Source organism: Scyliorhinus torazame, chromosome 1 (assembly GCF_047496885.1).
Source record: "Scyliorhinus torazame isolate Kashiwa2021f chromosome 1, sScyTor2.1, whole genome shotgun sequence".
In the NCBI taxonomy this organism is placed as follows: Eukaryota; Metazoa; Chordata; class Chondrichthyes; order Carcharhiniformes; family Scyliorhinidae; genus Scyliorhinus; species Scyliorhinus torazame.
The window spans coordinates 1,976,007-1,989,746 of NC_092707.1; the positions used below are offsets into that span (position 1 = coordinate 1,976,007).

Sequence of the window (13,740 nt, forward strand, 5' to 3'; positions counted from 1 at the left end):
TCGGATATATATAGGGAAATGAGAGACGAAGGGGAGACTATGATGGACGAACTAAAAGGGAAATGGGAAGAAGAGCTAGGGGAGGAGATTGAGGAGGGGATGTGGGCAGATGCCCTAAACAGGGTAAACTCGTCGTCCTCGTGCGCCAGGTTAAGCCTGATTCAGTTTAAGGTATTACACAGGGCACATATGACTGGAACACGGCTCAGTAAATTTTTTGGGGTGGAGGATAGGTGTGCGAGGTGCTCGAGAAGCCCAGCGAATCATACCCATATGTTTTGGTCATGCCCGGCACTACAGGGGTTTTGGATGGGGGTGACAAAGGTGCTTTCGAAAGTAGTAGGAGTCCGGGTCGAACCAAGCTGGGGGTTGGCTATATTTGGGGTTGCACAAGAGCCGGGAGTGCAGGAGGCGAAAGAGGCCGATGTTTTGGCCTTTGCGTCCCTAGTAGCCCGGCGCAGAATACTGCTAATGTGGAAAGAAGCCAAGCCCCCGGGGGTGGAGACCTGGATAAATGATATGGCGGGGTTCATAAAGTTAGAGCGGATTAAGTTCGTCCTAAGGGGGTCGGCTCAAGGGTTTACTAGGCGGTGGCAACCGTTCGTCGAATATCTTGCGGAAAGATAGATGGGGGAGAACAAAGAAGGCAGCAGCAGCGGCCCAGGACTTGGGGGGGGGGGGGAGGGATGGGGGGGGGGGTGGCCTGAGACAAGGCAGTTGCCAATTAGGGCTAGTTTTTTTGTTTTGTTATTTAATATTTATTTATTTGTTGTTGTCTTTGTTTAAATTTAAAAAGGTCATTATTATCTGTATTGTTACAATGTTGTGTAAAGGATGCACAATGTACTGTGTTGGTTGACCAAAAATTTTCAATAAAATATTATTTAAAAAAAAAAAGTTTATTATGGATACAATATTAAACTCTTTAACTTCACACCAAAAAAATCATCTCCCCAAGCTGAAAAACAACTTAACTCTCCAGGCAGGAAGCACATTAATTCCCCAGGGATTTTTCCCAGTCAAACCACAGTGCATTAGCCCAGACTGAAAACCGCATTCCTCCGGTCAATTTCACCCTCCGGTTCCTAAAAACTCTAAGGTCCTTTAAAAAACATGACCACTGCACTCAAACACATTCTGACCCCAGGCTTTTGACCCTTTAATTGCCCCAATATTTAGAATCCAATTTTCCAAAAATCCTCCAAGACAGATGATGAGTTAAGCCCTGGTATTAAATCTTCAAACTGTGAGAAGGAATGAAGTAAAGTTTGTAATAATTGTGAGCCTGTGAGGAAATGACTTGTATTAATTCAGTAGACAGTTCCAAAATTAATATCTTGGGCATACTGAGGGAGTTTAGCCTCGCCTTGCTTTTAGTTAATTCACTAGGATATTGGGAGCATTGCTCCTCCCCCCCCTCCACCATCCCCTCTCCCCCCATCCCTAATTGCTGCTGGTGAACTTCCTGCTCTCTTGAATATAACTGAGAAAGTTGATATTCTTTATCAAATACATTGCTGGTAATTGTGATCTGGTGTATGGATTACAGAATTGTGATCTGGAACGTGGATTACAGAATTGTGATCTGGAATGTGGATTGCAGAATTGTGATCTGGAACGTGGATTACAGAATTGTGATCTGGAACGTGGATTACAGAATTGTGATCTGGAACGTGGATTACAGAATTGTCATCTGGTGTACGGATTACAGAATTGTGATCTGGAACGTGGATTACAGAATTGTGATCTGGAACGTGGATTACAGAATTGTGATCTGGAACGTGGATTACAGAATTGTGATCTGGAACGTGGATTACAGAATTGTGATCTGGAACGTGGATTACAGAATTGTGATCTGGAACGTGGACAGGATGTTTGACAGAATGGATTTGTTCTCCTCTGTGGAATATTTGTTCATCGTTAATGTTGGTCGCTGCATTGTTTGATCCAAAACATTGCAATTGGTTATTGTGACATGACATGGAAAATACAAGCAGCCTCTCCGCCCACCTGGAGGGCATCCTGGCTCCCAGAACATCAAACTACAAAATAAAAACATTCCAAACTTCACCCAGAGTTGTTAAAGTCACCGCATATTAAAGAGATCAGCTTCCACTCGCTCAAAGTCCAGCAGACCGATGTCTGGTTATATTTTAACTGATATATTTGAGTGATCTTTCATTGTGTTCCATTTTCATCCTTAACATACTTAAAAATAACACGCCAACAACAAACAACAGCCAATTGAATGTGATTCAGCCTGAGTGAGTGAGAGGGGTTTGAGTTAGTCCCTGCTGCTGAGACCGTTCAAACTGAGAGCAGCAGTGATAATGTTCAGTAATGCAGACTCTGAGTGAGGGGTTTAGCAAAGAGCAGTATTGCTTTGCTCAAGTCTCTGATTCAGTGTGAAGTGGTGTCTAGTTTTATCTCTGCCGTTAGCAGGAGAACATGATATGAATCATGAACACTTCATGACACTGGAACCCAGACAGGCAATGTGTGCAAACTTCATTAACATTTGTTTTGGTTTAAAATGAGCTGCAGCATGGATTACAGCAATGTGATCTGGAACATGGATTGCAGCAATGTGATCTGGAACGTGGATTACAGCATTGTGATCTGGAACGTGGATTGTGATGTTGTGATCTGGAACGTGGATTACAGCAATGAGATCTGGAACGTGGATTGCGATATTGTGATCTGGAACGTGGATTACAGCATTGTGATCTGGAACGTGGATTGTGATATTGTGATCTGGAACGGGAATTCCAGCAATGTGATCTGGAACGTGGATTGCGATAATGTGATCTGGAACGTGGATTACAGCAATGTGATCTGGAATGTGGATTACAGAATTGTGATCTGGAATGTGGATTACAGCATCGTGATCTGGAACAAAGAACAACAAAGAACAAAGAAATGTACAGCACAGGAACAGGCCCTTCGGCCCTCCAAGCCCGTGCCGACCATGCTTCCCGACTAAACTACAATCTTCTACACTTCCTGGGTCCGTATCCTTCTATTCCCATCCTATTCATATATTTGTCAAGATACCTCTTAAATGTCCCTATCGTCCCTGCTTCCACTACCTCCTCCGGTAGCGGGTTCCAGGCACCCACTACCCTCTGCGTAAAAAACTTGCCTCGTACATCTACTCTAAACCTTGCCCCTCTCACCTTAAACCTATGCCCCCTAGTAATTGACCCCTCTACCCCGGGGAAAAGCCTCTGACTATCCACTCTGTCTATGCCCCTCATAATTTTGTATACCTCTATCAGGTCTCCCCTCAACCTCCTTCGTTCCAGTGAGAACAACCCGAGTTTATTCAATCGCTCCTCATAGCTAATGCCCTCCATACCAGGCAACATTCTGGTAAATCTCTTCTGCACCCTCTCTAAAGCCTCCACATCCTTCTGGTAGTGTGGCGACCAGAATTGAACACTATACTCCAAGTGTGGCCTAACTAAGGTTCTATACAGCTGCAACATGACTTGCCAATTCTTATACTCAATGCCCCGGCCAATGAAGGCAAGCATGCCGTATGCCTTCTTGACTACCTTCTCCACCTGTGTTGCCCCTTTCAATGACCTGTGGACCTGTACTCCTAGATCTCTTTGACTTTCAATACTCTTGAGGGTTCTACCATTCAATGTATATTCCTTACCTGCATTAGACCTTCCAAAATGCATTACCTCACATTTGTCCGGATTAAACTCCATCTACCATCTCTCCGCCCAAGTCTCCAGACAATCTAAATCCTGCTGTATCCTCCGACAGTCCTCATCGCTATCCGCTATTCCACCAACCTTTGTGTCGTCTGCAAACTTGCTAATCAGACCAGTTACATTTTCCTCCAAATCATTTATATATACTACAAAGAGCAAAGGTCCCAGCACTGATCCCTGTGGAACACCACTGGTCACAGCCCTCCAATTAGAAAAGCATCCTTCCATTGCTACTCTCTGCCTTCTATGACCTAGCCAGTTCTGTATCCACCTTGCCAGCTCACCCCTGATCCTGTGTGACTTCACCTTTTGTACTAGTCTACCATGAGGGACCTTGTCAAAGGCCTTACTGAAGTCCATATAAACATCTGCTGCCCTACCTGCATCAATCATCTTCGTGACCTCCTCGAAAAACTCTATCAAGTTAGTGAGACACGACCTCCCCTTCACAAAACCGTGCTGCCTCTCACTAATACGTCCATTTGCTTCCAAATGGGAGTAGATCCTGTCTCGAAGAATTCTCTCCAGTAATTTCCCTACCACTGAAGTAAGGCTCACCGGCCTGTAGTTCCCGGGATTATCCTTGCTACGTGGAAATTACAGCAATGTGATCCAGAACGTGGATTACAGCATTGTGATCTGGAAAGAGGATTACAGCATTGTGATCTGGAACGTGGATTGCGATATTGTGATCTGGAACGTGGATTACAGCATTGTGATCTGGAACGTGGTTTGTGATGTTGTGATCTGGAACGTGGATTACAGCAATGTGATCTGGAACGTGGATTGCGATATTGTGATCTGGAACGTGGATTACAGCATTGTGATATGGAACGTGGATTACAGCATTGTGATCTGGAACGTGGATTGTGATATTGTGATCTGGATCGTGGATTACAGCAATGTGATCTGGAACGTGGATTGCTATAATGTGATCTGGAACGTGGATTACAGCATTGTGATCTGGAACGTGGATTACAGCATTGTGATCTGGAACATGGATTGTGATATTGTGATCTGGAACGTGGATTACAGCAATGTGGTCTGGAACGTGGATTACAGCAATGTGATCTGGAATGTGGATTACAGCAATGTGATCTGGAATGTGGATTACAGCAAGGTGATCTGGAATTTGGATTACAACAGTGAGATCTGGAATGTGGATTACAGCATTGTGATCTGGAATGTGGATTACTGCAATGTGATCTGGAAAGTGGATTACAGCATTGTGATCTGGAAAGTGGATTACAGCATTGTGATCTGGAATGTGGATTACTGCAATGTGATCTGGAATGTGGAATTCAGCAATCTGAGTTGGAATTTGGATTACAGCAATGAGATCTGGAACGTGGATTACAGCAATGTGATCTGAAATGTGGATTACTGCAATTTGATCTGGAACGTGGATTACAGCATTGTGATCAGGAATATGGATTACTACAATGTGATCTGGACCGTGGATTACAGCAATGTGATCTGGAATGTGGATTACTGCAATTTGATCTGGTACGTGGATTACGGCATTGTGATCTGGAATGTGGATTACTGCAATGTGATCTGGAACATGGATTACAGCAATGTGATCTGGAACGTGGATTACAGCAATGTGATCTGGAATTTGGATTACAACAATGAGATCTGGAACGTGGATTACAGCATTGTGATCTGGAACGTGGATTACAGCAATGTGATCTGGAATCTGCATTCCAACAATGAGATCTGGAACGTGGATCACAGCAATGTGATCTGGAATGTGGATTACAGCAATGTGATCTGGAATGTGGATTACAGCAATGTGATCTGGAATGTGGATTACAGCAAGGTGATCTGGAATTTGGATTACAACAATGAGATCTGGAACGTGGATTACAGCATTGTGATCTGGAATGTGGATTACAGCAATGTGATCTGGAACGTGGATTACAGTATTGTGATCTGGAATGTGGATTACAGAATTGTGATCTGGAATGTGGATTACAGCATTGTGATCTGGAACGTGGATTACAGCAATGTGATCTGGAATGTGGATTACAACATTGTGATCTGCAACGTGGATTACAGCATTGTGATCTGGAATGTGGATTACAGAATTGTGATCTGGAATGTGGATTACAGAATTTGATCTGGAACGTGGATTACAGAATTGTGATCTGGAATGTGGATTACAGCAATGTGATCTGGAATGTGGATCACAGCAATGTGATCTGGAATGTGAATTACAGCGATGCGATCTGGAATCTGGATTACAGCATTGTGATCTGGAACGTGGATTACAGCAATGTGATCTGGAACATGGATTACTGCAATGTGATCTGGAATGTGGATTACAGCATTGTGATCTGGAATGTGGATTGCAGCATTGTGATCTGGAACATGGATTACAGCAATGTGATCTGGAACGTGGATTACAGCATTGTGATCTGGAATGTGGATTACAGCATTGTGATCTGGGACATGGATTACAGCAATGTGATCTGGAACGTGGATTACAGCATTGTGATCTGGAATGTGGATTACAGCATTGTGATCTGGGACGTGGATTACAGCAGTGTGATCTGGAACGTGGATTACAGCAATGCGATCTGGAATGTGGATTACAGGTTTGTGATCTCGAAAATGGATTACAGAATTGTGATCTTGAACGTGGATTACAGCAGTGTGATCTGGAACGTGGATTGTGATATTGCGATCTGGAACGTGGATTACAGCATTGTGATCTTGAACGTGGATTACAGCATTGTGATCTTGAACATGAATTACAGCAGTGTGATCTGGAACGTGGATTACAGCAGTGTGATCTGGAATGTGGATTGCGATATTGTGATCTGGAACGTGGATTACAGCATTGTGATCTAGAACGTGGGTTACAGCATTGTGATCTTGAACGTGGATTACAGCAGTGTGATCTGGAATGTGGATTGCGATATTGTGATCTGGAACGTGGATTACAGCATTGTGATCTAGAACGTGGATTACAGCATTGTGATCTTGAACGTGGATTACAGCAGTGTGATCTGGAACGTGGATTGCGATATTGTGATCTGGAACGTGGATTACAGCATAGTGATCTGGAACATGGATTACAGCAATGTGATCTGGAACGTGGACTACAGCAATGTGATCTGGAACGTGGATTATCATAGAATTTACAGTGCAGAAGGAGGCCATTCGGCCCATCGAGTCTGCACCGGCTCTTGGAAAGAGCACCCTACCCAAGTTCAACTCCTCCACCCTATCCCCATAACCCAGTAACCCCACCCAACGCTAAGGGCAATTTGTGGACACTAAGGGCAATTTATCATGGCCAATCCACCTAACCTGCACATCTTTGGACTGTGGGAGGAAACCGGAGCACCCGGAGGAAACCCACGCACACACGGGGAGGATGTGCAGACACCGCACAGACAGTGACCCAAGCCGGAATCGAACCTGGGACCCTAGAGCTGTGAAGCAATTGTGCTAACCACTATGCTACCGTGCTTCCTGCACCGATTACAGCACAATGATTACAGCATTGTGATCTGGAATGTGGATTACTGCAATGTGATCTGGAACGTGGATTACAGCATTGTGATCTGGAATGTGGATTACAGCATTGTGATCTGGAACGTGGATTACAGCAATGTGATCTGGAATGTGGATCACAGCAATGTGAACTGGAATTTGGATTACAACAATGAGATCTGGAACGTGGATTACAACATTGTGATCTGGAATGTGGATTACTGCAATGTGATCTGGAACGTGGAATTCAGCAATGTGAGTTGGAATTTGGATTACAGCAATGAGATCTGGAACGTGGATTACAGCAATGTGATCTGAAATGTGGATTACTGCAATGTGATCTGGAACGTGGATTACAGCAATGTGATCTGGAATGTGGATTACTGCAATTTGATCTGGAACGTGGATTACAGCATTGTGATCTGGAATATGGATTACTGCAATGTGATCTGGAATGTGGATTACAGCAATGTGATCTGGAATGTGGATTACTGCAATTTGATCTGGAACGTGGATTACAGCATTGTGATCTGGAATGTGGATTGCTGCAATGTGATCTGGAACATGGATTACAGCAATGTGATCTGGAACGTGGATTACTGCAATGTGATCTGGAACGTGGGTTACTGCAATGTGATCTGGAATGTGGATTACAGAATTGTGATCTGGAACGTGGATTACAGCAATGTGATCTGGAATGTGGATTACAGCATTGTGATCTGGAACGTGGATTACAGCAATGTGATCTGGAACGTGGATTACAGCAATGTGATCTGGAATGTGGATTACAGCATTGTGATCTGGAATGTGGATTACAGAATTGTGATCTGGAACATGGATTACAGCACTGTGATCTGGAATGTGGATTACAGCATTGTGATCTGGAATGTGGATTGCAGAATTGTGATCTGGAATGTGGATTACAGCATTGTGATCTGGAACGTGGTTTACAGCAATGTGATCTGCAATGTGGATTACAGAATTGTGATCTGGAATGTGGATTACAGCATTGTGATCTGGAACGTGGATTACAGACTTGTGATCTGGAATGTGGATTACAGAATTGTGACCTGGAACGTGGATTACTGCATTGTGATCTGGAACGTGGATTACAGCAATGTGATCTGGAACGTGGATTACAGCATTGTGATCTGGAACGTGGATTACTGCAATGTGATCTTGAACATGGATTACAGCAATGTGATCTGGAACGTGGATTACAGCATTGTGATCTGGAACGTGGATTACAGCAATGTGATCTGGAATTTGGATTCCAACAATGAGATCTGGAATGTGGATTACAGCAATGTGGTCTGGAACGTGGATCACAGCAATGTGATCTGGAACGTGGATTACAGCAAGGTGATCTGGAATTTGGATTACAACAATGCGATCTGGAACGTGGATTACAGCATTGTGATCTGGAATGTGGATTACTGCAATGTGATCTGGAACGTGGATTACTGCAATGTGATCTGGAATTTGGATTACAGCAATGTGATCTGGAATGTGGATTACAGCAATGTGATCTGGAATGTGTATTACAGCATTGTGATCTGGAACGTGGATTACAACAATGTGATCTGGAATGTGGATTACAGCATTGTGATCTGGAATGTGGATTACAGCAATGTGATCTGGAATGTGGATTGCAGCAATGTGAGCTGGAATGTGGATTACAGCAATGTGAACTTGAACGTGGATTACAGCAATGTGATCTGGAATTTGGATTACAGCAATGTGATCCAGAACGTGAATTACAGAATTGTGATCTGGAACTTGGATTACAGCATTGTGATCTCGAACGTGGATTACAGCAATGTGATCTGGAATGTGGATTACAGAACTGTGATCTGGAACGTGGATTACTGCAATGTGATCTGAAATGTGGATTACAGCATTGTGATCTGGAGCATGGATTACAGGAATGTGATCTGGTATGTGGATTACAGCATTGTAATCTGGAACGTGGATTACAGAATTGTGATCTCGAATGTGGATTACTGCATTTTGATCTGGAACGTGGATTACAGCAATGTGACCTGGAACGTGGATTACAGCATTGTGATCTGGAGCATGGATTACAGCAATGTGACCTGGAACGTGGATTACTGCAATGTGATCTGGAACGTGGGTTACTGCAATGTGATCTGGAATGTGGATGACAGAATTGTGATCTGGAACGTGGATTACAGAATTGTGATCTGGAATGTGGATTACAGCATTGTGATCTGGAACGTGGATTACAGAATTGAGATCTGGAATGTGGATTACAGAATTGTGACCTGGAATGTGGATTACTGCATTGTGATCTGGAACGTGGATTACAGCAATGTGATCTGGAATGTGGATTACAGAATTGTGATCTGGAATGTGGATTACAGCATTGTGATCTGGAACGTGGATTACAGAATTGTGATCTGGAATGTGGATTACAGCATTGTGATCTGGAACGTGGATTACAGCATTGTGATCTGGAATGTGGATTGCTGCAATGTGATCTGGAACATGGATTACAGCAGTGTGATCTGGAACGTGGATTACTGCAATGTGATCTGGAACGTGGGTTACTGCAATGTGATCTGGAATGTGGATTACAGAATTGTGATCTGGAACGTGGATTACAGCAATGTGATCTGGAATGTGGATTACAGCATTGTGATCTGGAACGTGGATTACAGCAATGTGATCTGGAACGTGGATTACAGCAATGTGATCTGGAATGTGGATTACAGCATTGTGATCTGGAATGTGGATTACAGAATTGTGATCTGGAACATGGATTACAGCACTGTGATCTGGAATGTGGATTACAGCATTGTGATCTGGAATGTGGATTGCAGAATTGTGATCTGGAATGTGGAGTACAGCATTGTGATCTGGAACGTGGTTTACAGCAATGTGATCTGCAATGTGGATTACAGAATTGTGATCTGGAATGTGGATTACAGCATTGTGATCTGGAACGTGGATTACAGAATTGTGATCTGGAATGTGGATTACAGAATTGTGACCTGGAACGTGGATTACTGCATTGTGATCTGGAACGTGGATTACAGCAATGTGATCTGGAATGTGGATTACAGAATTGTGATCTGGAATGTGGATTACAGCATTGTGATCTGGAACGTGGATTACAGAATTGTGATCTGGAATGTGGATTACAGCATTGTGATCTGGAACGTGGATTACAGCATTGTGATCTGGAATGTGGATTGCTGCAATGTGATCTGGAACATGGATTACAGCAGTGTGATCTGGAACGTGGATTACTGCAATGTGATCTGGAACGTGGGTTACTGCAATGTGATCTGGAATGTGGATTACAGAATTGTGATCTGGAACGTGGATTACAGCAATGTGATCTGGAATGTGGATTACAGCATTGTGATCTGGAACGTGGATTACAGCAATGTGATCTGGAACGTGGATTACAGCAATGTGATCTGGAATGTGGATTACAGCATTGTGATCTGGAATGTGGATTACAGAATTGTGATCTGGAACATGGATTACAGCACTGTGATCTGGAATGTGGATTACAGCATTGTGATCTGGAATGTGGATTGCAGAATTGTGATCTGGAATGTGGAGTACAGCATTGTGATCTGGAACGTGGTTTACAGCAATGTGATCTGCAATGTGGATTACAGAATTGTGATCTGGAATGTGGATTACAGCATTGTGATCTGGAACGTGGATTACAGAATTGTGATCTGGAATGTGGATTACAGAATTGTGACCTGGAACGTGGATTACTGCATTGTGATCTGGAACGTGGATTACAGCAATGTGATCTGGAACGTGGATTACAGCATTGTGATCTGGAACGTGGATTACTGCAATGTGATCTTGAACATGGATTACAGCAATGTGATCTGGAACGTGGATTACAGCATTGTGATCTGGAACGTGGATTACAGCAATGTGATCTGGAATTTGGATTCCAACAATGAGATCTGGAATGTGGATTACAGCAATGTGGTCTGGAACGTGGATTACAGCAATGTGATCTGGAATGTGGTTTACAGCAATGTAATCTGGAATGTGGATTAGAGCAATGTGATCTGGAACGTGGATTACAGTAAGGTGATCTGGAATTTGGATTACAACAATGCGATCTGGAACGTGGATTACAGCATTGTGATCTGGAATGTGGATTACTGCAATGTGATCTGGAACGTGGATTACTGCAATGTGATCTGGAATTTGGATTACAGCAATGTGATCTGGAATGTGGATTACAGCAATGTGATCTGGAATGTGTATTACAGCATTGTGATCTGGAACGTGGATTACAGCAATGTGATCTGGAATGTGGATTACAGCATTGTGATCTGGAATGTGGATTACAGCAATGTAATCTGGAATGTGGATTGCAGCAATGTGATCTGGAATGTGGATTACAGCAATGTGATCTGGAACGTGGATTACAGCAATGTGATCTGGAATTTGGATTACAGCAATGTGATCCAGAACGTGGATTACAGAATTGTGATCTGGAACTTGGATTACAGCATTGTGATCTCGAACGTGGATTACAGCAATGTGATCTGGAATGTGGATTACAGAATTGTGATCTGGAACGTGGATTACTGCAATGTGATCTGGAATGTGGATTACAGCATTGTGATCTGGAGCATGGATTACAGGAATGTGATCTGGTATGTGGATTACAGCATTGTAATCTGGAACGCGGATTACAGAATTGTAATCTCGAATGTGGATTACTGCACTTTGATCTGGAACGTGGATTACAGCAATGTGACCTGGAACGTGGATTACAGCATTGTGATCTGGAGCATGTATTACAGCAATGTGACCTGGAACGTGGATTACTGCAATGTGATCTGGAACGTGGGTTACTGCAATGTGATCTGGAATGTGGATGACAGAATTGTGATCTGGAACGTGGATTACAGCAATGTGATCTGGAATGTGGATTGCAGCATTGTGATCTGGAACGTGGATTACAGCAATGTGATCTGGAACGTGGATTACAGCAATGTGAGCTGGATTGTGGATTACAGCATTGTGATCAGGAATGTGGATTACAGCATTGTGATCTGGAATGTGGATTACAGAATTGTGATCTGGAATGTGGATTACAGCATTGTGATCTGGAACGTGGTTTACAGCAATGTGATCTGGGACGTGGATTACAGCATTGTGATCTCGAATGTGGATTACTGCAATGTGATCTGGAACGTGGATTTCTGCAATGTGATCTGGAATTTGGATTACAGCAATGTGATCTGGAATGTGGATTACAGCAATGTGATCTGGAATGTGTATTACAGCATTGTGATCTGGAACGTGGATTACAGCAATGTGATCTGGAATGTGGATTACAGCATTGTGATCTGGAATGTGGATTACAGCAATGTAATCTGGAATGTGGATTGCAGCAATGTGATCTGGAATGTGGATTACAGCAATGTGATCTGGAACGTGGATTACAGCAATGTGATCTGGAATTTGGATTACAGCAATGTGATCCAGAACGTGGATTACAGAATTGTGATCTGGAACTTGGATTACAGCATTGTGATCTCGAACGTGGATTACAGCAATGTGATCTGGAATGTGGATTACAGAATTGTGATCTGGAACGTGGATTACTGCAATGTGATCTGGAATGTGGATTAGAGCATTGTGATCTGGAACGTGGGTTACTGCAATGTGATCTGGAATGTGGATGACAGAATTGTGATCTGGAACGTGGATTACAGCAATGTGATCTGGAATGTGGATTACAGCATTGTGGTCTGGAACGTGGATTACAGCAATGTGATCTGGAACGTGGATTACAGCAATGTGAGCTGGATTGTGGATTACAGAATTGTGATCAGGAATGTGGATTACAGCATTGTGATCTGGAATGTGGATTACAGAATTGTGATCTGGAATGTGGATTACAGCATTGTGATCTGGAACGTGGTTTACAGCAATGTGATCTGCAATGTGGATTACAGCATTGTGATCTGGAATGTGGATTACAGAATTGTGATCTGGAATGTGGATTACAGCAATGTGATCTGGAATGTGGATTACAGCATTGTGATCTGGAATGTGGATTACAGCATTGTGATCTGGAACGTGGTTTACAGCAATGTGATCTGCAATGTGGATTACAGAATTGTGATCTGGAAGGTGGATTACAGCATTGTGATCTGGAACGTGGATTACAGAATTGTGATCTGGAATGTGGATTACAGAATTGTGACCTGGAATGTGGATTACTGCATTGTGATCTGGAACGTGGATTACAGCAATGTGATCTGGAATGTGGATTACAGAATTGTGATCTGGAATGTGGATTACAGCATTGTGATCTGGAACGTGGATTACAGAATTGTGATCTGGAATGTGGATTACAGCATTGTGATCTGGAACGTGGATTACAGCAATGTGATCTGCAATGTCGATTACAGCAATGCGATCTGGAATGTGGATTACAGCAATGTGGTCTGGAACGTGGATTACAGAATTGTGATCTGGAACGTGGATT

At 43.1% G+C, this 13,740-nt stretch overlaps 1 protein-coding gene across 8 annotated transcripts in view; it reads left to right on the plus strand.

Annotated features, from left to right (window-relative positions):
* The window catches only part of ncor2 (nuclear receptor corepressor 2), a 1,088,322-nt gene that overhangs the window by 1,069,906 nt on the left and 4,676 nt on the right, over positions 1-13,740 (plus strand). The window lies entirely within an intron of this gene.